This window comes from Juglans microcarpa x Juglans regia, chromosome 8S, assembly GCF_004785595.1.
Source record: "Juglans microcarpa x Juglans regia isolate MS1-56 chromosome 8S, Jm3101_v1.0, whole genome shotgun sequence".
Lineage (NCBI taxonomy): Eukaryota > Viridiplantae > Streptophyta > Magnoliopsida > Fagales > Juglandaceae > Juglans > Juglans microcarpa x Juglans regia.
This window is the reverse complement of record NC_054609.1, coordinates 13,309,514-13,336,132: the sequence shown is the minus strand read 5'-3', so window position 1 is coordinate 13,336,132 and position 26,619 is coordinate 13,309,514. Positions and strand designations below refer to the sequence as shown.

At 31.4% G+C, this 26,619-nt stretch overlaps 1 long non-coding RNA gene across 1 annotated transcript; it reads left to right on the top strand.

The window, feature by feature from the left end:
• The first annotated feature begins 855 nt into the window (after positions 1–855).
• On the top strand, positions 856–24,740 carry LOC121245046. The gene is made up of 3 exons (XR_005936530.1): positions 856–985; positions 16,332–16,342; positions 24,729–24,740. It is a non-coding gene; the product is annotated as an uncharacterized LOC121245046 (long non-coding RNA).
• The last annotated feature ends 1,879 nt before the right edge of the window (positions 24,741–26,619 follow it).

The window sequence follows — 26,619 nt, the reverse complement described above, 5'->3', positions numbered from 1 at the left end:
GAGACAGGGAGGAAAACCTCCACGATCGCAGGAGCTCTCGAGAGGGAATAGAAGAAAATTAATATCGCGCTTATAATTAAAAGCAAATAAACAGTTAATGGAGCTAAAAACATAAGTCTTGATCTATGTTTCTCAATTTAATCGAAGAAATGACCACCAAAAGATAGCTTTTTACATAAGACCACAAAGGGTTTGCAATACTAAAATTGAGACTTGTAAAATGGATAATATTGCACTTTGATGGACCGTTTCTAAACTTTCGATAGAGCATCCGAAAGCGAATAGAATTACTGTTTGAATCATAAAGTATATAATGAAAGCGAGTTAGATTGCATGAATTTTTCACAAAATTAGTTGGGTATTAATGCTTTCAGAAAAAGCTTAGACAAACAACAATAAGCTGCATTTGAATGTTGAGTTGAGTTGAGTTGAGTTGAGATGATAAAATATTATTATTATTTTGAGATTTGGAAAAGTTAAATTATTTATTATATTTTATATTGAGATTTGAAAAAGTTATAATGATGAGTTGAGATAGGTTTAACTTCCAAACGAAGCCTTCTTATCAGTCACTATTCACCATTTCACACCTCATATCCTACGAAAAGAGTAATTCTTATTGCAGTCCATATAGGCCTAAATGAAATGCAGTGTTTCATTAATAATAAAAGACAGTGTTTCATTTTCGGTCTCCTTTCTGAAGAGAGAAAAATCCTTCCTTCCTTCCTCAGGTCATAGAGAGTCTTTATGCCGGAAGCATCCCCCGCCGTTCAATCTCAACTTCCCACCACTGTTGGATGACGTTGACTTTTCGGGTGATGATCTCTGGTGCACTACCTTGTGTCTCTAATTATTGCGATGATAATGATGATTATGATGGTTATTATCAATGATTTTTCCTCTATTTTTTCTTAATTTATTTTTTTCACATTCCCTCTCTTATTTTTCTTTTTACTTTTTTTTTTTTCCTTTCTAAATGCTATAGGTGTGGGATGTGAAAATAAATAGTAACTGATGCATAATAAATTTCTATTGTATTTGTGAATATGCAATGCCCAATAGCAAAGGAGAAAGATGTGCAATAAATAAAATAACAATCAAGCAAATCATTGGTGCTAAATTAATTATTAGTGAGATTCTTTTCTTATCAAGACAAAACTATGTAGATTAAATAAATGGGTATGGGATGACTATCAATAGAGGAAATAAGCCTAACAAAATAATTGTACAACTTATGTGTTGAACATTTTTATTCAATTCATTTTGACTGGTTGACTACCCTTGCCAGGTGAGTTTGCAACTTTTGACAAAGAAAACTTCAAAAAAATATATATTTTCTTGGATTGTTGTTGGGTTCTCCTTCATCCACGTTTGTAAATTTTGATGTTACTTTTCCTTTTTGCAAGAGGTGACCAAAATCTAAAGAGCCATAACCTCTCGCATTTTGTTCAAAAACTTTAACTTTAGGATGATATGTTTAAAAATCATGCTCAGGAAGTATTAATATATGCATATGTGCATGTAAGATTTTGAAAAAGAGAAATAATTTATACAAACTTCAAATAGACAAATCGTGTGTATGTATTTGTAAAAAAGTGGACACTACCTTAAAAAAATGTAAAAAAAAAAAAAAAAAAAAAAAAAAAAAAAAAAAAAAAACTATTCTATATTAGTGAGACCTACTTTTTTACAAATGACTTGTATAGGACTTGTCTATTTAGAGTTTGTACATAACATTACTCATTTCAGCATCAAATTCACATGAAATGTAAAACTAGAATGGTTGACCGAAATATTCAGAATGGAGATGCTCCTTAATTTCCTTCCTCCAAGTTCCTACTCAATGTTCCTAAGGGCTTGAGATGCAAGCAATCTATGGTGTTTGGGAGGTGAGAAAGTGTGTACAATGAAGGCAAGTTTAGGTCTCTCAAATCTCTTAGAGTTCGTCTCATCTGGATCTTCTTGTATATGAAAAAGGTAGCTCGTCTAGGTCTTCTTCGTGCTTGTGCATGATGGAGTCATGTCCAAGCCAAGGTGGGAGGTTGGTTTCACACAATAGCAACAACAACAGGTGGAATTCAATGCCACTACTTTGCAGGCTGAGATAGCCCTACAAAGAGATCAGACGAGTGAAAAAAAAAAAAGAAAAAAAAAACAAAAGCAAAGGATGGGGAAAAGAAAAACTGCTAGGCTCTTTGTTTCTACATTTATTTTGAGTCATATACCAATCCATACCATGGTAGTATGGTAAAGTTGTTTGATTGACTAAGGGGAGATGGAAATTAGAACCCAACCCGTAAGGGAAAATGTAACACCCCGTATTTTAGTGTATTTTTACTGAATAATTATTTTTTATTGTTCAAAAATTTATCCTCTTATTTTAAAATTGGTTGGATTTTTAGTAAGTTTATTTCTATGATTTTAATTTGGTGAAAATTATTTTTATGTGCTTTCCAAATATTTATTTATTGTTATGCATTTAAATTGCTTTTAATATTTAAATTAATTACTGTGGGATTTAATTATTTTAATTTGACTTTACCATTGCGTTTGAATTATTTTATTGAACTTATGGTTTTAAAATCATCTCCGTTGGATCATTTTTGTGACCCAAGTTATGAGGATTGGACCTCATTTCTTTTCCCTCCATTTTTCTTTCCTCTCCTTTTCTTTTCTTTCTTTTCTTTTTTCTTCCTTATTTTCCTTCTCTCCCGCGCACGACCCAACCTCTCCCTCTCTCCCGTGCGTCCGTCGGCTTCAACGCTAGCGCCGCCGTGAGCCAGCGGTGGCCTTCACCGCCCACCCCATTGTGTTCCCCTGCCGCCGGCGACCTTACCCCACCAACCTCATCTCCATCCGCGCCGCCGTTAACCACCACCAGCCCTTCAAGCCGCGGCATCACTTTCGCTCCAGCGCCGCCGTCGCGCCACCTCCGGCCACCATCTTCACACCACTTCATCCCCAACCTCTTGGCAACCCATTGGACCCAACCCCAGCTCCAATCCGCCACCGGTGAAGCTCCACCATCTACATTTCTGATTTGGGTATTTTGGTCTTCTACCGCCCATTCCGCCGCCACCCACTGCAAACTACCACCACCATTGGCTTCACCGACCTCCCTAGGCCCTACCCTATCAATCTTGGGTCTTCGTTTGCCTCCATTTGAAAGTTGCTATTTGTGACCCACGGCCACAGTGTATTTTACACTGTGGTGTTGCTCAAACGTCGCTTTTTTCAACTTCGTGATCCTTCGGAAATTGTTATATTGCACTGTAAGTATTTCTCCAACGAACTTTCGTAATTGAAATGTATTTTTGCACTAACATATTACACTTTATTGTTTGACATGTCGGACTGAGTCCGAGGAGTTCGGGGGTCGGATGGAATTGTGATTGGAGTTGTTTGGTTGCTTGATTGAATTGGTTATTAGTTGTTGATTGTTATGGATCAGTGTTGGTGCATGATCATGTTTGTAAAGAAAACTGAGTTTTCGTGTATTGCATTCATGTGCATGTGTGATTTGGAAAAGTTATGATTTCATGTGTGAGAAATTGGATTTGTTTGGATTGACTGATTTGAGAAAAAAGGGAAAGGAACTGTAGGGATGGTGGTAAGCAGGGACGGTGGTAGAGTCCCGCCTGTGATTCCCACCTACGGTGCACGCGGTAGGGATGGTGGTAAGCAGGGATGGTGGTTGTGTCCCGCCTGTGATTCCCGCCTACGGTGCACGCGGTAGGGATGGTGGTAAACAGGGATGGTGGTAGAGTCTCGCCTGTGAGTCCCGCCTACAGTGTCCGATAAATGGTTGGGTTCTGCGTAAACCATTTTCTGGAAAAGTATTTTACGGATATTTTGGGCCAAAATTGGATTTTGGCGTGTGTTGAAATTAATCGTTTTCGGGAAAAATGATGTTTTGAGAGAAATGTATATTCTTTTTATGCATGCATGTTGGTCGCATTTAATACATTTATATTACGTGGTTATTTGGGTTATACTTACCTGCGGTACCGTTTTATGGTATCGCAGATTTTGATGCAGATGAGGATGATGAGTCTTAGGCTTTGGCTTCGTTGGGAGAGCGATCTGGGATTGCTCTCGTGCATCGATATTTATTATCCTAGTCTTTTATGTATTTACCTTTTGTATTATATTTGGGATGACTATATAACTTTTTAAAGATAAATTATTTTGGACCTGTATTTAAATTTCTAGTACTTAGTTGACTTATTTATATTATCCGCTACGATTTTTATTGTGCACCTTTGCAGGTTGCACACACACTTGAGCACATTTCGTTGGGATGCGTGACCGTGTTGTCATCATCCTGACGTCATGATTCCCTTGTTTTTATACGTGGAAGTCGGGACGTCACAGAAAAAACAGAGAGAGAGGAGTTGAGAGGAAACTTTGACAAAAAAGTTGGGTATTTTTGTATGTGAAGTGACTTGATTTCAATTTGCTTCATTCTGTGTGGGTTCGTCAAGTGATTCTTCATGTGTATTTGCTCCATTCTGCAAGAAGATGTGAACTGATTTCCCTTCATGTATGTATTTGCTATACTTTGAAAGAAGATTTGTCTCCAGTCCTGCTTCTAACACTAGCCTGTAAGCTGCAAAGGGTTAGAAACCAATGATGGCAGTGATGTTGAGCTGGCAATCTTGCCAATTCTCTGGGTTTCTAAGGCCCTAATTCTATACCTCATGTAGAGTTCATTCTCTTCGAAGTGAGGAGGATTTTGTGGGGAAGACGAATGTGGGAAGGCAGAACAACTGATAGGAAGACGAAGGTGGGAAGAAAAGGAAGAGGCAGAGCTTCGTGGCTCGGAAGACTAAGGAAGGTAGAATTCATAGTCTTCAAAGTGAGGAGGATTTTGTGGGGAAGATGAAGGGAAGGAGGTCAAAGCTGAAACGATTCATTTCATCACTAAAATGAAACGCAATGTTTCATTTTTCACAGGGGCACTGATTCCCCCGCGGTTACGTAGGTCGACTGCATTAAGCATTTTTCTTGCATCTATTATGCTGACTCTACGAAGTCAGCCATCTGCTTATTATTATTATTGTCATCATCGTAACAAACAATATGTGTTTTCTAAAAAAACAAGTCTCCTCTATATTTCTTTCATAGTTTCATCTTGTGTTTTGACTCATTATGCGTGCAATCAAATGTTTTCTCTTAAGCAAAATATTACACTTTGTTGTTTAGGCGGGCGAAGATAGTCCAAAGAATAGAAAGCTTTGTTTTTTTTAATTTTATTTGTAATCCTAAAACTTTTCAATAGGACTGTAAATGAACTAGTTTGTTCGATAGCCCGCTCAATACTCGCTCGATTAAATTTGAATTAAACTTGACTCGAGAAAAAAAAAAAAAAAAAAAAGCTCACTAGTGATAGCAAATACCCGCTCGATTAGTAAATGACACATACCCGACGTTTAAACTTAACTCAAATCGATTAAGGCTCGTTAAGACCTGCTCGTTTATGCTCGAGTCGACTCGTTAGCTCGACTATATTAAAACTCATTCATATATTAATAAATTTGTGTGTATATATATATATATGTTAATAATATAAGGATAGCACATTTTATAATTAAATATATAGTATGTAACCTAATTACTCATGCATATATATTGAATATACTTTATAACTATTTCATAATTTGTACAATAGTTAGTCGTAATTTCATATACTAGTATATATGAACTTTGTATTAAATGTTGATATATACTATCATATTATCTATATATATTGGTAATTTATGTATGCATATATAATATATGGTTATTATGGATAAATATCAACTAATTACATATTAATTATTTATAAATTTTTGTAATTTTCTAATTCAATAAAGGGTCTATTTGTTAGTTGTAAAAATTTCATTGAATTTATATTTTTTATTTATCTAATTTCTTAATTATTAATTACTTTTATTTAAAATAAATAAATAACTTCGGCTCGGCTCGACTCGACTTGAACTCCTTTTTGGATCAAGTTCGAGTTCGAATTGAAAACGTAGCTTACCGAATCCAGCTCAAACAAAGATTAAATAAAAACTTTAAATTCAAACACAGCAATCCAAAAACTAGCTTACTCAATTACATCCATACTTTTCAAATAGTTAAAAGTTATATTTTATCCACTAAAAGACAAACTTAAGCACCATTTGGTTTTATAGATGGTCTCAATCTATCTCATCTAATCTCAACATCCAAACATCATTCAAATATAAACACTTTTTAATTTCTAATTTTTAATTTTTTCATCTAATTATTACCTAATCATAACAATTTCTCCAAACTTCCAATTAAAATACAAAAAATAATTCAACTTTTTAAAATCTCAAAACAACAATTATATTAAAAAATTATATTATAATAATATTTTAACTTTATAATATTTATATTTAACTTTTTTTCTCTTATTTCTCAAAACCCATAAAATATCTTAACTTAAATAATTTTATTACTATTTACAAACTATCTCACTACTATTCAAAGATTTTTCATCTCATCTGTATAACCAATTTAGTTGTCTCTTATTATTTTAGTATTTAATTTCTATTTTCTCTTGCCAAAGTTTTATTACCAAGTGACCATAGCTTGGAAGAAGCTTAGGGAGTAGATAGTTTAGCCTCTATCACTTCATTTCTATGTTTTTTATACAATTTCATGATGCCAACACCACCATTCCATGCCTCCGCTTCTACAAGAAAATCAAACAGAACTTGGCTAAGGAGTTTCAGCCAGTGTTTTAAGTTGTGTATTGTACCGGCCGGTATGGCTGAAATTTTTTATACCGGTCGTCCGGCCGGTACAGGTACTATATATGTTTCGTATCGATCAAAATACCGGCCCGTACCGGTCATATTGGTCTCAATTTCAACCTGTATTTTTTTTTCGTTTTTTCAAACTACAAACTTATTTTTTAACCCTCAATTCAGACTAGACTATTTATAATTTATATATATATATATGTATTTATATATAGACTACCAAGCAGACTATTGAACAAACTGATTCATTTACAGCCTAGTTGCTCACCTACCCTTGTTCCTATTCACTTGCACTTTCAAATGAACAAAACAAAGATTTATAGGATCTTCGTGGGATCATCAACATTATATTCTACATGTTATTACAATTAACTTTAAAACTATAGGATTATATTAAGATGAAATGCATCATTTGTCTCAAAAAAAGACTTAATTATGTGATTTGGTCACTGAATAACTTTTTTTTTTTAGTTAAAGCGAAGATAAGAGAAATATAGATGGAAATCCTTTCTTCTTTTCTTTAAAACCTTGATAGTAAAATATAAACCTAAGATAAACATAAATAAAATTATAAATTTAAGATTTCCTGATTTATTTTTAGATTCTAAACTGTTAAGAGATAAAAATAAAACCTCCTCTTGATTAAGACAATAATCAAGTCAAGTGTTTTATTTGGCTTCATCTCTAAACATGATCTCCCGTGAAAATCCTACAACCTTGAGTTTGAATTTTGAATTTGAACTTTTTCTCCTTTTTTTTTTTTTTTTTTTCTTCTTCTTCTTCTTCTTCTTCTTCTTTTTTTCGGCAGCCAACTATAGGCCTAAAATAAGAATAATGATATATACAAATTCCAAATGTACAAAGTCTGTGTAGATATTTTATATAAAAAAAAATAAATAAAAAATAAAAAGGAGTTGACTCCATTATAAAAAAAAATGTAAATATTAACTTTTTTTTTTGTGAGATTCACTTTTTTATAAAATATTTGCACAAAATTTGTGCATTTGGAGTTTGTTTCTAATATTACTTTTGAACAATGGACCGAAGCAAAGAGGTCTGGAAATAGACCAGATAATGGGCCTTTCAAAAACAATAGGGCTAAAATTAGAACAACTTGGGTTGTAATGTGCCAACTATGGGCCAGAACTAAGCCTTTGAAAACAATAGGCCCAAGACGGAAAGCATGCAGTCCCGCTTGTTGAGTACTGAATGTTATTTTCCACTTCCAAATTTCAAGAAAGGAAGATCTTCCAAGTGAATGGCTTTTGAAAAGGAAAATGATTTACATATAATATTTTTTATAATACTTTACATAATTATATTTTAAATGAAAGATATTTTTATAAAATATCTTATAAATGTAACATCATTTTACAAAAATACCCTCATCTTACAACATTGTTATGAAATGTATTGTGAAAATGTGTTGTGTGTATATCATTACTCGAAAATAGGAACCATTCCAAATAAACCCAAAATGATGCAACAAGCCTAGATTATATCCAATAAGTCTTGAATGGATGAGTTAGAATAAGTTTTAAGCACCTCTAAAACGTAAATTTCATTCCATGCTCCTACATCTCCCTATTAATTTGGCTTTTACTAGACCTCCAACTCCATTTTGACCTCGCCCAAATCTATCTCTTCGACGGATTTCTGCATCTGCGTCAACCAAGCAACTGGTTGCGTTTGGATAGTGAGATATTTTTAAATATTTTGTGAATAATACTGAAAAAGTATGAAAAAGTAATGATAGAATATTGAATAATAGTAAAAAGTATGTGAAAAGTAATAATAAAATAATAAATATTAGTGTGGTATTATGAAAATACCTCAATACCCAAACTACGCCGACACACAAAGTTTAGGTGATGGTTAGGGATATGACCAAGAGGGGTATGGTTTTGGAGGTGATTTTGACAAAATGATGAAAGGAATGTTGTGCTGTGGATGGTGATGATGGGTTATTGTCTAATTCAATGGGATTAGGTTGATGGGGCTCATCAAGGTGGTGGAAAGGCATATCGTGGTGATTGATTTCTATGTTTGGCGTTGTAATGTGGGTGGCTGCATGTAAAGTGTTTGACAGAAGGATGCAAAGAAGTATGAAGTTAGTCACTTTGGAACGTGATTGAACTTGACGTTGGCCAAAAGCTATACATGAAAAAGTAGGAGTGAGACTCTGGGATTACATTTTTTTTTATTCTTAATGAATTGTATAGGTCTCGGAAAATTATATAAACATCAGATGAGATAAAAATCTCTTTAATTGTTATGAAAATCAATTTTTTTAATAAGATATACCTCTAGACCAAATCTCATCATTTTGATAATAATCATATTAAATACGTGATTTGGTTTTATAAACTACATAAATTCATGTATAAAGAATTTTTATAATCTACCTCCAAAGCCCATCATATGCAAATTAGATTTAGAATTTCAGAGTTGAGAATTGGAGAGATAAATTTTAGGGGATGCTTGGGGAATGAATTGATATGAGAATTTTGTGAATAGTAATAAGATGGTTTGTAAACCGTAGGAATATAGTTTGAGTTAAGTATTTATCTAATTTTGGAAAATGTGAGAAAAAAAGTTGAGTAAAAAATATTATAATGTTAAAATATTATTTTTTTAATATTATTTTTGTTTTAGCATTTAAAGATTTTGAATTATTTTTTATTTTTTGTTTGAAAGTTTGAAAAAGTTGTAATGATTAGTTTGAAAGTGTTTATATTTGAATGATGTTTGGAAAGGAAATGAGATGAGATAGAAATTGTTTCCAAATATCCCCAAATCTACAGTTCTAAATGCTCAAAAAATTGTATTTTTTTTTTCGAGCAAGTATATTATAGATATATCTAACAGTTACAGGATACAATAGTTAACAGGGTGGAAGGCCCCAACATTGATACAACACAAGAAATAAAAAATAAAAAAAAATAAAAAATATGGGGCCAATGACTTGACCGCCACCCATTCCCACAAGGGGTATCCGCTTAAATCGGTTTTGATACAGTCCGATAAACAAATTGTAATACTACGACTAGAAGTCGCAGGGAAGTGATTTGTGCTGCATTTTGCTAGTCTAAATTGGCTACATGAGACTTTCACTACCTCTTTCCCACGATCCTTGATTAGGAAAAGCGAAAACATAGGAAAGTAACAAATAGAAAATGCGTCGAATTGTCGGCAGACAACTGTCAGGGACTGTGCCGGCGGGTGGAGGCCACGTGCCACTTTAGGAGAGTGGAGGTTGGTCGAAACTAAAGGATCCGAGGTCACTAGCCCCGAAAATGTCGCACATGGTAGCAACAAGCACTCTTAGGTGCAACGGTGCGTAAATCTCATGCGCGGTTTGAGCTGCGTTTGTGACTCACGCTCTGCTCCGTTCAACATGTTGCTTCTGTCATCTATAGGATCGGCAGCTATGGAGTCTTGCGGTGGAGCGTGTGACGGTCGTGAGAGCCGACAAGTAGTAGATTGGTGCTTCTCCTTGCTATGGATGGAAAACAAAATAACAATAAAAAATGGACTGGACAATTTCTGGGCAAACCAGATGGGGAGGAGGGAGGGAGGAGCCGAAGCTCCACCCCCTCTAGTCGGAGAAGATGAGATGTTTGGATTTTTGGTTGAGAGTAAAATCGCATGGAGAGAGAAAATAAAAACCGAGAAAATTAACGAGCTCAACAAAAGGTATATTAGTGTGTACTTATTATACACTAACAATGGCGAACTTGAAATATAGTTTTGGGGACGAATTTACCAAAAAATAATTAGGGGGGCCAAAATTAAATTTTATATAATCTACCCTCTTGAAAACTTCTTCCTTTTAAAAACTTCTTAAAGGCCAATTTTTATTCAATTTTTGAAGGCCAAGTCTCGAGCTTCTTAGTTGTTCCGCCCTTCCCAACAATTCAGCAAAGCATTAGCCAAAATTAAATATCAAATAATAACTATCAATATATGTCGTCCATATCAATATATTAAGATTAGGATATTATAACTAGCATCATAGCATGTGAATGTTGACAACAAATCAATCTTTTAATTGAAATATATTGTCTAAAATTTATATAGTAAAAATTATTTTAGCTGTAAAATATTTTATAAAAATAATTTTACAAATTTACGTAATTTGATATAGCACATTAAATTATAAAATTATTTTATTATAAAATAAATTTAACGTATCATATAAAGTCATATAAATTTATATTTATTTTATATAATTTTTTTACAGCTGCATGCAGCCTGCAACACGTCTATTTTAGAGAGGGGATGCATCAGACAAAAGCCGTTAAAATAGACGGAGACGACGTTAACATAGAAACGGAAGAAGATTGGAAAGTGTAAAGAGGAAAGAAGCGGAAAGCGTGGGGATGGGGGTGTCCACACCGCACGTGAGCCGGTAGGCAATTAGGGCCCAGTGAGGGGTAGATGAACGGTAGGGAATGGGCGCACCTGAACACTGGCTGCCGCTCACGTGCGCTACGTACTAACAAAAAGGCAAAACGAACGGACGGACCTAATCCCCCACTTCTCTCTCTGAGTATGCATTCATGGGAAGTGGGGTATTGTCACATCAGTTATCACATGCGTGCTTCTTCTCATTTCTCACGAACTCGCTTTTTCCTAATTATTTTTGTATTGAGATTTTAACGTGTTTATTAATTGATACCATAATTTTTAATTTTTATGATATTGATACATGAATTCTCTTTTTTTTTTTTTAGATGGTAATATTGATACATGAATTCTAAAAGGGAAATGAATTATAGTACAAGACTACATTATTTTTTAAAAAAATATATAAATTTTAAAATTACATAAAAAAAATATTTTTTAATAGTGTATTCTATTAAATATTTTCACATGAAACAATAAATATTTAGATTTTTTATTTTCTATAATCTACGACATTAAATAATTACAATTAGAAAACTTCTCTCTTTTTATTGCAGTTCGATAGAGAATCTGATCTGACTATGAGAGAATGATCACGTTAACAACTTTATTTTTGAGTGTCTCCCACTAACTAGATGTACAATTATATTGTAGCTAAGAATCCTTAATTCTCTTTGTGCTTAAATAGACTTTTGATCGTCATGAAATCTATAAGTATTTGAGTCTCGAGTTCCTCTTTAGAACGGTTCAACTGTTTTTGGGCGTTTAACCGTCCTCAATAAAAACAAGCCATGTATGAAATTCTATACTAATGTAATAAATTTGATCTCATATGATAAAACCATCTGGTAAAACCACGCTAGTGTAGTCTCTTTTTGCAAGTTCTCTCTCCCCTCATTCTCAGCAAACACTCTCTCTCTACAAGCTCTCTCTCTCTCCTCATTCTCAATAAAATCTCTCTCTCTTCATTCTCAGCAAACTGCTTCTCTTGATGATGTTAATAAAAGCTTACAATGTTGATTTACATTTTTTTCTTAACCTTGGACTTGTAGAAAATTATTGGGCAGATTTGCAGAAAACACGAAGAATCGAACCCATCAAGAAGCTGTCCAAAATACTCCACAACCTCCATTAATGATTTTCTCTATATAAAAAAAAAAAAAAAGTAAAAAAATGAAAATCGACATACAAATTGTGTCATTGATTTCCAAACAGTTGACAAACTTATTTGCCAAGAAGCTTATAGTTTAGAGAGAGAGAGAGAGAGGACTTGAGGACAGTGGAGATGGGCTTGCATGGGAGAGGGGTGAGGGTCAACGGAAGAGGGAGAGGGAGAGGGTAGGGGGGCTTCAAGGGGAAGGGTGTAGAGATGGAGGGCTGAGGGAAATTTTGTTTTTTTAAGTGTGTGATCAACTGTTATGCAGATATATAAGTTGAGAAGTGGGAGCCTTACTTGACAAATATTTATTGGAAGATTGTTATCTGAGAGAGATCAGACCGACCGATGGGAAGGTTTTCTTTTGTGTCTCACTATAACTTATTCACTAAGTGATATAATTTAAATTAGTATAAACTCATAGAGATATGGGCGTGTAAGACATTGAATTTTAATAAACTTTATACATGTTTTTTCAAAGGCAATGCACAGATCCAATACATCTTAAGACTGTATCTAACATTATTCATTCTAAAATACTCGCAGTAAAACATCTATTTCAATATCTTACTAGAATACTAACAAAAGAATAACCTTTTGGTATGTATCAGTTTTTAATTAGCTGACAATTTCTTTCAACCATTTTAGGAATGATATATCATGTATCATAAATCAATTAATCTTTTGTAATTTGCTAGTTTAACTTTTTAATATTTACAGAATTAATCTTAAATCTTAGCAAACTTCCCCCTAGACTTTATTATGTTCTAGTTAATTTTTTAAAATTTTTAAGATTTTTAGGTACATTTTCTAATTTTTATTATTTATATGGTGGGGGACACAAAGATCGCCTAGTGAGTTGGCCACGTGATTCGTGAGGTGAGGATGACAAAATCACGTGGTAGCCAGACATTTTTTCCTATCACGTGATGCGGTGCGCATTATGCGGAGAGATTGGCACGTTTACAATCATGCATGAGTGGAGTTGTTTGGACATTCTCTTCTGTCTTCCCTATGAATCTGCTTTGGGATCAATTACGTGAGTTTTAAATTATTCAATAAAAGTCTTAATTGAATATATATTATTAATTAGACAAATAATATTTGTAATTTTAAAGTGCAAAAGTCTTACCACTTCATTTGAAAAAATTAGATAAATTTATAATTCAAGTGAAAAAATATTTTTTAATAGTATATCTCATTTTTTTAAGATAAAATATACGAAACTTGCACATCTTAAAATTGTATTTAGTATTACTCTATTAACTAATTATTATATTTTTGTAATTAAGGGTCCGTTTGGATATTTAGAATCTCAGTATATCTACGAATAGTAGTGAAATGAGTTGAGTTAAGATATTCTATTGGATTTTAGGAAATGAAAGAGAAAAAGTTGAATAAAATTAAAAATTGTTTGAATATAAATATTAATATAATTTCTTTGAAATTAGAAAAAAGTAGTATTATTTTTTGAGCTATTCCACTAAGAGCACTCTCATTGGATTAGCCAAAGTTAATGGGCATTTTTTATGAATGTAAGAGAAATTTGATTTTTTACTATTCTATTCACATAAATCTCTACATTGGAATAGCTATTTTTTCATTATATAATAATAAAATAATATAAAATGAATTTAGTTTTGGTTATTCACATCAAATCTCTACATTGGATTATATATTTATTTATTATATAGTAATGAATAACTAATAATTTTAAAATATTTAATTTTTTAATTATTAATTTATTTTATTTTATCATATTTTACTATTCTACCTATTATATATTAATTAATAATCATATTCTTATTAAATTAATATATCACTAACTCAAATTAATATACCAATTGTGATAAAATATGTGATAGAAAGAAAGGGAGAGAGAAATAATTAATAAAATATGTATTTGATATATATACAGTAACTTTCAAATTTGGAAAAATTTTTGAAAGTCACTGTAGTTAAATTCTAAATATTTAGAATTTGGATAATCCATTACGAGCATATTTTGTTTTCTAATAGCTAAATACTCATTGAATTTAGTTTTTAGCTAATTCAATGGGAGTGCTATAAGTAATACTACACCACATACTTGTTTTTATTTTTATTTTTTCTTTAAGCAGGTGTGTTGCTGAGTAGAATTTTTTTTTTTTTTTTTTTTTTTTTGTGTTTTGTTTAAAAGTTTGAAAAAGTTGTAATGATTATGTAATAATTAGATGAAAAAGTTAAAGATTTAAAATTAAAAAATATTTTATATGTAAGTGATGTTTAAAAAAAATATAAAAAAAAATCTGAAAATACTTAAAAAAATAAAAATAAAAATTGTATTGCCAAACACATCCATGGGATTAGAACATGCTCTAAGTTCTTCGTTTTCCTTTTTGTTTTTTGGAAATTATAATATTCTGTTTGCCTAGCAAACCAATTATAAAAAATGGACTTTAGGTAGCTCCCCTCGGTGGGTGTAGCAGCACCCTTGAAAATTAAATTACAACTTTCTCATTCCATGTTTAGATATTATCATTAATATAGAAAAAATATATATAAACGACCAATCTTAATGGAAAATATTTTAATTTATATTTAAGTTAGAGAATAAGCAACAACTTTGATAATTTAGGAATGATATCGGTCAGATCAAAGTATAATTTGCTCTTTGGAAAATAAGTGAAATTGTGAAAAATAGAGACATGGATTTTGACTTTCTTCATGGATAATAACAAACTTCTGTTTGGATGTGTCATTTTTTTATTGGTAATCGGTGTCCAAAACAAAGTCTCACCTAGTGTCCCGGAAATATGTTTGGTTCTTAAGATAACTTCAATACATCTCAAACCAAATATTTACGGAATTTATTATTTTTTCAAATTTCAATAAAAAATTTAAATGCACCTCAATATATTTTATACAGACAAACGTATATCTTGATCTATTTATATTTAAATATATTTTAATAAAATTTATAAAATATTATTATTCACATATCAATTCAAATCATCTAAGATCACCTCGTCATCTAAATGTAACCTTAACTAATTTTGAGATGCAAATATAGGCTTTCGACAAGGAGTTTCTTGCAAGATTTTTACCACTTTAGTCAATCCTCTTGAACTGACCGTTTGGTTGTGTCATATTGTAAGATTTAATTGAATCCAAATCTAATTGAACCCAAATCTAGGTGACGAAGGATTTTGAATTATTATTGGAATACTAAAATTTAGAATAAAATAGAGACAGATACATAAATGAGTGGTGCTATTCTACTGCCTGAGTAGCACCGTTTTATTTGACCGCTAGGCCATTTTGGTCTTTTCTTTTCCTTTTTTTTAACATATTTAAATATTTTTAAAAAATACATCCATATATTAAAAATTATTTTTTTTAATCATTAAGTTAAAAAATTAAAAAAATTTGAATATACAACAGTCAAAATGAGTGGATAAAGTGAGAGGACAAACTAACATTTTCCTACATAAATTAGGTTATTTAAGTATTTATTATTGTGTGTGAGTTTCTCGATAATGCTATATGCTTGAAGGAAATATTTATGGCTCATTTTATATAATTTCTACTGCTTTCTCATTTTAGATCATTATATTATTGGGTAGTGCTAAGGCCACTGAGAGGTGGTCCCGACTCCGAGAGTCTTGAGAAGTGTATTTTGTGTATTTATTTATTGAATTTTTTTTCGTAAGCATTTTTTTAAATCACTTTAAACATTTAAAAAAATTATAAATTCATTTAAAATACTTATTTAACAATTAAATAAAAAAAAATATCGGTGACTTTTATCGAGATGGAGATGCATCATTTTCCTTATATTATAGATCGTACATGATCATGACTTTGAGAGATCTCGATCTGATGCCAAATTCTAAATCACAAAGCGTGCATATATTCTATAAGATTAATTTCTTCTTGTAAAAAATAAAGCTACGCAATCGGTAGTGATTTGTAAATTACAACTCCACACTAACCTTGTTTATTTGAAAAAGAAAAAGATTTTGTATCTTATTTGTTAGAAAGACGTAAACAATCCAATACAGAATTTTTGGCATTTGTCCACTCTATCATTATATATGATAAAACTCTTAAAATTAGGAGTGTTACCCGCATCATACGGTGTGGGATAGCCCCCTCCCCACCCACCGCCCCCGCGTCTCGAGAGCGGGGTACCTTGCCCCTAAACCGGGGGTAGGGGCGGACTCCCAATTTGCCCCGCCTCCCACCCACTTCAATAATGGACTATAGTCCATTATGCCCAAAACCAGCTCCAAAATCAATCTCCAATCTCCACCAGCAATTAATAATTATGCATACTAAAGAGTAAAATCTAAGTTAGTAAGTAGTAACTATCAACGTCATAAATATAATAATTGTAAAATATTTTTTCAAATTCAATATAATTAATTGTGTTGGAATAGAACCACAGCTTTTTCAAACTCAATATAATATTTTATACTAATTTCTAACTTATAAGTTATTCCTATAGTCATTAATAGGCTATTAGTATTATAGACTTACACTATAGTATTTAATTGTATGTTATTCTACTAAAGTATTACATATTATTATATTAGTTTCTAACTTAATTATATACTAGACCTAGTATTCTATGTTTAATGTTATTATATTAGTGATTATACGTTAGTCTACATGTTATTATACACTAGTTATTATATATTAGTATTACATGTTATTATAAATTTATATATTAGTGTTTCTCGATTAGTATTATATGTTATTATATTTATACATTAATAATTCAGTGTTACATGGTAGTAATATTGTAATAGTATGATATTTACATATACTAAACTATTATGAGTTAATTTAGTCTCTATATATTATAGTATACTTATATTATTTTATAATAATTAGCATATGCTAGTATATTATTGAATTTAACTAACAGTCTAACTATATAAGATATTGTTATATAAAATTTATATGATTAATACTTTAGTTATTATAAATTAGTATTGTATGTTATTATAAATTTATAAATTAATGTTTATCTATTGGTATTACATGTTATTATATTTATACATTAGTAATTTAGTGTTACATGATAGCAATATTGTAATAGTATGATATTTAAATATACTCAACTATTATTAGTCAATTTAGTCTATATATATTATAGTATAAATATATTATTTTATAATAATTAGCGCATGCTAGTATATTATTGAATTTAACTAACTATATAAGATATTGTTATATAAAATTTATATGATAATATTTTAGTTATTATACATTAGTATTATATGTTACTATAAATTTATAGATTAGTGTTTATCTATTAGTATTACATGTTATTATGCATTTTAGTGTTTATACATTAGTATTACATCTTATTATATTTATACATTAGTAATTTAGTGTTGTTATATGGTAGTAATATTGTAATAGTATGATATTTACATATACTAAACTATTATTTGTCAATTTAGTCTAAATATATATATATTATTTTATAATAATTAGCTTATGCTAGTATATTATTGAGTTTAATTTACTATATAAGATATAGTTATATAAAATTTATATGATTAATATATAGAAAACACATATTTTTATCAAATATGTAAAATATCGGAGTTGGAGTTGGAAGACAAAGTCGGAGTCAGAATCGGATCGGAACGGAGTCAAAGTTGGTCCACCAACACCTATGACTCCGACTTCCTAGGGGAAAAGAACTCCAACTCTAATTCCAACAAGTCGCAGTCAGAGCGGAGCCAGAGCGAAGTCGGATTTTCTGATTTTTGCTCAGCCCTAGCCTATACAATATTAGGACATTATAATTCTTTTGATTAGAAGATAAAAAATATTAAAAATATGAACATTTTTTAAAAAACTGTTCAAAACATTAAAAACATTAAAATATATATAATTTTTTAAACGAAAAAAGTATAAAAAACCTAAAATGTAAAAAGAAATTAAATTATTGGATCAAACTAAGACTTGAAAGATTATTATAAGACGAGAATTATGACACAAAGTGGATATTGGAAATCTAGATCTACGGTACACATGGCATGGAAGTTGAATGGAGTTATGTTATTTGCGTAATGTGTGACTCATTATATTAATAAAAAGAATTAAAATATCAATACTTTTTTACACAAGTCGATGTGTCATATTTGTACATAAATTGTATGTCTCGTTTGTTAATAAAGAGACTTACAAATAAATTTAACCAGCTTTTTAATTGTAATGTTACTCACTGTGCATTTTACCATCATCTTTGTACCGTTTTACAATGTGTTATTAAATGATTAGAAATTATTTTTTATATTTTACATGTAAACAAATCATTTAAGTCAAAATATTGAGAAGATGATAATAAAAATGATATCAAATAAAATTTTCTTAAATTTATGCTCTCACTTTTCATCGAGTAATGCTAGATAAATTATGGAATGTGCAATTACCGAAAACTCCCTTTAAAAAAAGAGATCGACTATTAAAAAAATAATTTTTTTACGTAGATTCCAAATTTATTTATGTTCTTTTAAAAAAAAATGCCAAACTTATTCTAATAATTTGTTTTCACAACTCCTCTTAACTCGGTTCAACTGAGTTGAGATGATAAAATATTATTAGAATATTATTTTTTAATATTATTATTATTTTAAAATTTGAAAGTTGAAAAAATTGAATTGGTTATTATATTTTGTATTGAAATTTAAAAAAATTGTAATGATGAGTTGAGATAGGTTTGGTAATCAAACATACCAATCTAATAATTACAATTTTATCAAATTTCTACACAAAATAAAATAAAAAATTTAATTTTTTTAAATCTTAAAATAAAAAAATATATTTTAATAATAATTTTTGAGTTATGCTAGACCAACTGAAAAAGTATCTTGAATTAATCTATCGAATAATGTATTTTACTTTTTTATTTTTCTTTTTTTTTTCATGTATATTTTTAATCATCATAAATATTTTTTTAAAAAATAAAAAATTCACAATATCATTAAAAAATAATTTCTTAATCACCAACTAAAAAAAAAAAAACAGTCACTCGGAATTATTTTTGGGTTCCGAATTGCATTTCTCATAGTTTTTTAACTTTAATTTTATATCATCTCCTCGTAAAAACAAACGACGCCCCATCGATATAATCCACCTTTCACCGGAGTGGGTGGAATTGGGCCATCTTGATTCTTATGGTGACAATGACGTAGAATTTGGTTTGCACGTGAGTTAGGCGTTGTTTCAGGTCACGTGGGCCACCCTGTGCCGACGTGACGAGACAAGCATGAAAATGAATGTACAGTTTCAGTCTTTACAAGTCCCTCTTTCTCTCTCTCTTCCACAAAGACAGAGTACACACCTCTTCATTGTACAAAATCCGGAAAAATCCTTCCGAATTTCGTTTGAAATTATAATTCATCTTAATTTATTATTATAATTTTTTTAAATTTTAATATAAAAATAAAAAATAATTTAACTTTTTTAAATTTTAAAATAATAATAATATTAAAAAATAATATTCTAATAATATTTTATCATCTCAACTCAACTCACTCCAACATCCAAACGTAATCTCAAGCAGTAGCTTTAGAGCACTCTCAACGAAGAGCCAATGCCAAACCAAATTTGAGCTAATATCACGTTAACTTGCGTTTGTCTATTCTAATCATGTCAAATTTTCATATTAATTAATTAATAATTTATTATATAATAATAAAATAATAATAATTTTTTTAAAAACTTTAAATTATTTAATTTTATCATATTTTACTATTCTACAATTATATATTAATTAATAATCATATTCTAATTAAATTATTAGTTAAAAAATCATATTTTCAATAGTTATTTAATGCTAATAACCACAAAAGTCTAATTAAACCCATTTATAATTAGAGGGAAAGCTATTGAGATAGTTTTATGAGAAAATATCAAGAGAGAGAGTATTCCAGAAAAATGATAAACCAAAGATTTGCTCCATCTATATTCACAAGCAAATTTGACTTTAATTTTGGATATACTGTAGCTAAAACTTGGTTTAGATCACTGCGCCTAATTCAATGCAGCCGATTTTTCATCTGTAATTTCTATTTGAAGGATTTTATTTATCTTTAGCTATTCCAATGAGAGTACTCTTAAGCGCCCTGGCCATTCCAATTTTAGGTCTCGTGATTGTGTGCAACGTCAAGTAGGGCAGTCCTGTTATGGACTTTGGTCAAGTCCCTAAACACTAAGTCCTTCACGCCAATGGTGGTCTTATGATGACCGAACCTTTGTTCCTCTCTTGCTTGGTTCTCGAGCAATAGTAGTCAAGATAACCACTTGGGTAGGGTGAGGTTAGGTATTTAGGCTAAGATGGGTGTATGGAGTGGTGGTAAGAGTCAATGAATAGTATGGGGTACAATGGATGGTGGGCGCACGGCACTAGAGTGGCTAGGGTTGGCGCCACTTGAAAGATAGGGTTTAGGGTTTGGAAGGTGTGTGATTAATGGCTAGGGTTTAGGTTTATTGTTTGGAAGATGGGAAGGTATGTGGTCGGCTAGGATTGGCCGAACAAGGCTAGGGAAAGTGGTTGGCCAAGTATGGTGAAGTGTTTGGATCAACTAGGGTTCCTAAATTATAGGAACCTAGTTTGGTAAGTAGAATGGGCGGCTAGATCAAGTTCCAATAAGGTAAGTAGTAACCGAGTAGGACTTTGCACCAAGGGGAAAAGCGTATTTCGGCTAGGCTAGGGTTTGATGAGGGAAATCAATTATGGAAAGTTGACAACCAATGTGTTGTTCGACTTTAATAGATTGAATGGATTTGGAAGAGCAACTTATGAAGAACACCAAAATCAAAATGAAGAACACTCAAGAACACAAGCAAATACTTATGAACTTAAATGAACAAAAGCATAAACAATAATAATTCAAGACTTGATTCACGAATTGCACAAGAATTGAATAAACCTCATATATTGATAAACTCAATTTGGATTCACGAATTGCACCAAGTTGCAAATAACAAGATAAATGAATCACACTTATTCAAAGAATTGCATAGTGTGATTCTCTTTTTGGGATTCACGAATTTTACTCAAAAAGCCCAAGTGCAATGGCACCGGTTTGTGATCTCTCAAACAATAATCTTCCCTCTAGGAGTTTACCAAAAGATTCTAAAGCAAATGAAAGATGTCCTATTTATAAGCAATACAAATTGGAAACTCTCAATAGGTTCCTTGAAAATAAATAATTGAATCAAATTAATTAAATAAAATAAATAACAAGATAATGGTCATGGATCAAGGCTAGCCGTGGCATGCATGGCCCATGATGGGCTAAGTTGGTGCATAGTGGTCTTCAGGTTGGTCCATGGTCAGGTGGTGCGGTATGGCTTGCTGATGGTGAGCCAAGGTAGTGCACGGCATGGCCCAGGCTGGTGGCCTTGGCGCTGAGTCTGCAGGGCATGGGCTGGATGGCATGCCTGGTGGGCATGCCACTAGCCTGCTCTGCAAGGCACAAGCTGGAGCCGTGCGCTGGATGGCATGCCATGAGGCATGCCACTAACCTCGCTGGAGTGCGGCAGGGTTGGACAGGTGCGAGCGCGTGCTGGGTGGACTGCAGTGCCGCACAAGGCCGCATGGGCGCGCGCAAGGGCCACGCGGCCCATCAAGGAGCACATGGGCCTGCGCACAATGACTCCAGAGTTGCACGCATGAGCGTGCGGTGCATGCCTGCACGCCTTGCTGCGCGCATGGGCGCGCAGCGCATGGCTGTGCATGTTGCCGCGCGTGGCTCATGGCTGCGCTTGCAGGCAGGCCCTCACTAGCCTTGCTAGCCCGCATGCTGGACGCCCCGTATTTGCTAGCGCACTGGCCAAGGCATGCATGCATGCTGGGCGCCCCGTGCGCATCACCCCACGAGCTAAGGCATGGTTGTGGGCTAGCCAAGGTGTTTGTCCCCACCATGACTAGGGCATGTGCAGCATCTCTATTGACAATTCGACGTGGGGGTCTAACAAGTCCTTACTTCTCTTCCCCTGCCTACTTTGAGATTTATTTATTCAGAAACAAAAAAAATTTATGTAATACTCATTTTTGCACTCTTTTTATGCACTCCACTGATGTGATTGACTGCATCATTTTTTTAATATAAAATAACTGTTTTAGTCAATCACATCAGTAGAGTTCATAAAGAGTACACAAAAATGATTGTATGTAATAGAACTCATTGAGAAATGATATGTATAAACTTTAAATAGATAAGCCACGTACAAGCTCTTGTAAAAAAGTGGACACCACTTAAAAAAAATGTAAAAAAAAAAAAAAAACTATTATTTATTAGTGAGATCTACTTTTTTACAAATGGTCTGTATGAAGCTTGTATATTTGAAACTTGTACCTAACATTACTCTTATTTATTTATGGAAAATGATGCTCTCTAAATATGTTCCTAAAAGTGCCTTTTAGTGTTTTTTTTATTTTTTTAATTCTTTAATATTAAGAAAAAATACATACACAAATTCACTAGTGCTAAATTTGTAAACATTTAAAAAAAATAAAATACACTAAAGAGGCACTTTTGAAAACATATTTAAAAGGGCATCCAAACATTTTCTTTTATTTATTACACAAGCTGGAAATTCTGATACGAAACGCAATACAAACTTAGTTAATTAATATTAAAGACTATGTTCAATGTACTAGACTCGATTAAATGATTCACAAGATTCAAATTTATAAATCCGGTACGTAGTTAATAGATTATATTTTAAGAAATCTTATCCTTTTAATTAAATATGTTAAATCAAAATCGATCAAATCCCATCAATCCCTATTTGTGATCGGAAAACCCATCAAAATCGACCAAAACCCCATCAATCGGCGGAAACCCTATCTATTTGTGTCTGAGAATATGACTTCTGCATTAACAAAATGAAAAATTCTACTCATAGTTACTATACCACGCACATGCTTAAAATAATAAAAAATAGAAAATACTGTTTTGCCCACTTGGTTTGACCGTTTTATTTGACCGCTAGTCATATTTTTTAATTGGAGAAGTAATTTTAAGTGTATTAATGTATTTTTTTATTTTTTAAAAATATTTAAATGTATTAAAAAAATGTGAACAAAAGGAAAAAAAAAAAAACACATGGACGATACGCCCAACGATAAAGGTGGGGTGGCATAGTAGCCCCACTCATAAAAAATAAAATCAAGTATGTAGTATAAAAATGATGCGTAGAAGAAATCTAACGAAATACTTGTTTGCTCTTGCGATAAATTAGTGTCGCCATTTTGTTTCTCAGAGAAAAAATGTACTTATCATTCTCTATATCAGTATATTTTAATTTGTAATTTATCATTTTTATCATTCTATTTAAATACATATTAATGTGTAAATATATATGTTTAAATAAAAAGATAAAACTAAAAAATCACATGTTAATGTGTGCGGGAATGATAGGTAACATTTTTGTTTAACAAATGGATCCTTCTATCAACTTTATTAGATCTCTAATGGGATTATAAGACATGTGACATTTCTGCCACGTCACAACCAATTCTATTTGTACACGTGTTTGAAATGTAATGTATAGTGCCACATCAAATAATAACAATAAACTGCAGACAATGGAGTTTAAAACTAAAATATTTTTTTTCTAATAAAACTAACAATATATATATTTTTGATAAAACAAGAGGGTTGGAGAAACCCAAGTTAATAGTGGCAGGGTGGCGCGTGACCATCTAGTGTACGTGGGAGTTGAGGTTCCTCTCCCTTCACGGGTGGCTACCCGATTGGGAGAGGGGCCTCACTCATTTCCAACGGTGGAGGCGAATTATGAACCTAATACGAACATTAAATCACATAAATCATAAATGATTCCTTTGCTCGGCCGCATTCGATATTTTCTTTTGACATATAAACCACATTGTAAGTTCTAAATACCATTGTAAATTAAGGAGTTATTGATATATTACAATTATTTGAGGGTTATGAGGAAGAACCTTCTAACAAACACAATAACAAGGAAGTGAAGTTCACAAGAAAAAAAAAAAAAAAGCACATAATGAGAAATGATATTTTCATCTTTAGGGTGTGTAAGTCTCATGTATTTCATTTGAAAAAGTAGATAAGTCTGTGATTGACATGATAAATTTATTTTTTTAATGGTGGATTTTTTTTTTTTAATTAGAGTACACGTGACTTGCACACATAATAGCTACTTGATATAGATTACACCTAGTCAAGTGAGATGGCATTAGATTTAAGAAATATGTGGAACTACCTTAAGGAATAATTCTCTAATAGTCAATTCGTAGGGTCTTTCGTTTTAATTATATTATTTCATTTTTTGTTATGACTTAAAAATTTGAATATTTTATCTTATAAGATCATTTCATACCAATTAATAAGATGAGAGTAGATATAGGAAATAAATGAAGCTAAAATCTTGTACTTTGGGTCACTATAAATAGAGCTAGCTAGCTCATGGCATTTTTAAAAGAGAAACAAATTATCGAGAAACTTCCTATGTTTTAGCGACGTATGTGATATTAGATGATCAGAGAGTATTTATTATATTTCACTTGCGAACTTATTATTTAATATCACATTATGAAATGATGAGAGGATAATGATAAAATATCAGATGATGAGTAGATTTTTTCTTTAAGAGATTGAAAGTATTATGACGACGACGACGATACAACTTAATTTTGAATTGAGTGCCATGTTCTCCAAATTTTATCTATGTATGGAGTTTATATATGACACCGCTATATACGTGAATGCTTGTCATCTTCTCATCACTAAATGTACACCAAATCATGGTTTTGATTTTGTTATTTTTTTTTATCTTACCGCACCTTACTATATAATAATATATATGATGAGCTGCCTTGAAATTATCTCATGAAGTACTTCCTCTAAGACCTACTTACATATTCGAGATTTTACTCAATATTGTATTTTGAAAAGAAAAAAGCCCCAACGCCTGCTATTTTCATATATAAAACTAAAATAAATATTTGTTCTAATTAGAAATTTAGCATAAAAAAAGTTAATTCAGATTTATATAGTTTTAGAATTTGTAAGTTTCATACATTCTATTGAAAAAAAGTAAAGAAAATATAGGATTCATGTAAAAAAAACTAAAATTTTCATGGTGGACCTCAATTTTTTTAAAAAAGAAATAATATTTACAGTCTTAAAGTATGCGTGCAAGTCTCATATATTCCATTTGAAAAAATTGAATAAATCTAAAATTTATATGAAAAAATTATTTTTTAATGATGAATCATACTTTTTTTTTTAAAAAAAAATACAAATTTATCTATTTTAAAATTATATATAACATTACTTTTTTAATGGAAGTGGCCCGACATGCATATCCCAAGACCGGATACAACATTAACAACAAAAACTTTACACAGAGAGAGAGAGAGAGAGAGATTGGACTCTGGAGGGGCACATGGAGAAGGCCTCGATGCTGCAAGATAGATAATGATAGATGAAAGATCGAAATGAGGACTCCGGTTTTTGCGGCACAATCTGCAAAAGATAGAAGCGCCACAGCACGTGACTCCTCTGTGTCTTTCAGGATCCCATCATCCTCCAAACCAACTGTAACGGCCACCATTTTGGTAGGGATATGTGCCCTAACGTAAATCTCCAAGGCCCTTTTCTATGCTCACCATCTCTCATCTCTTGTGTTGTCAATCTTAAATGAACTTTACTATTTATCATCTTTATATATCATACATCATATTTTTTAAAATTTTTTTTAATTTTATTCTTCTTAAATTAATTGAATTTTTCTACTCAACATTCATATACTACATATTTGATAAGAAAAAAAGTGTTGTGTGATAGATTTTTCATCTAAAAATAATATGTTTTTTTAAATTTTAGTTTGACTATTATCTTAAATTAATACTATATACAGTCGTAGAGTATGCAAAGACTATGCAGTCTTTTTAAAAAATAGTGAAGTATGCAAGGACCGTATTTATTCATTTTTTTTAAAAAAATTGTGCAACTCTTACCCACTCCACGACTGTAAATATCATTTCTCTTTTTTTTGATATGTTGTTTTTAAATATTTAAAAATTTTATTTTATTAAGAATTATAAATAAAGTGCGATTTTAGTTGTAAGCCTACTACTAATTCATCTTATATTTCTTTTCTTTTGGACCAGAAGGATGAAGTCAACCCTTACTGTCCCATATGTCAAAGACTCAAATCCCTTCTTTCTCTTGCCTCTCATTTTTTGGAAATTATTTTTATTTTATGAATAACTCTATT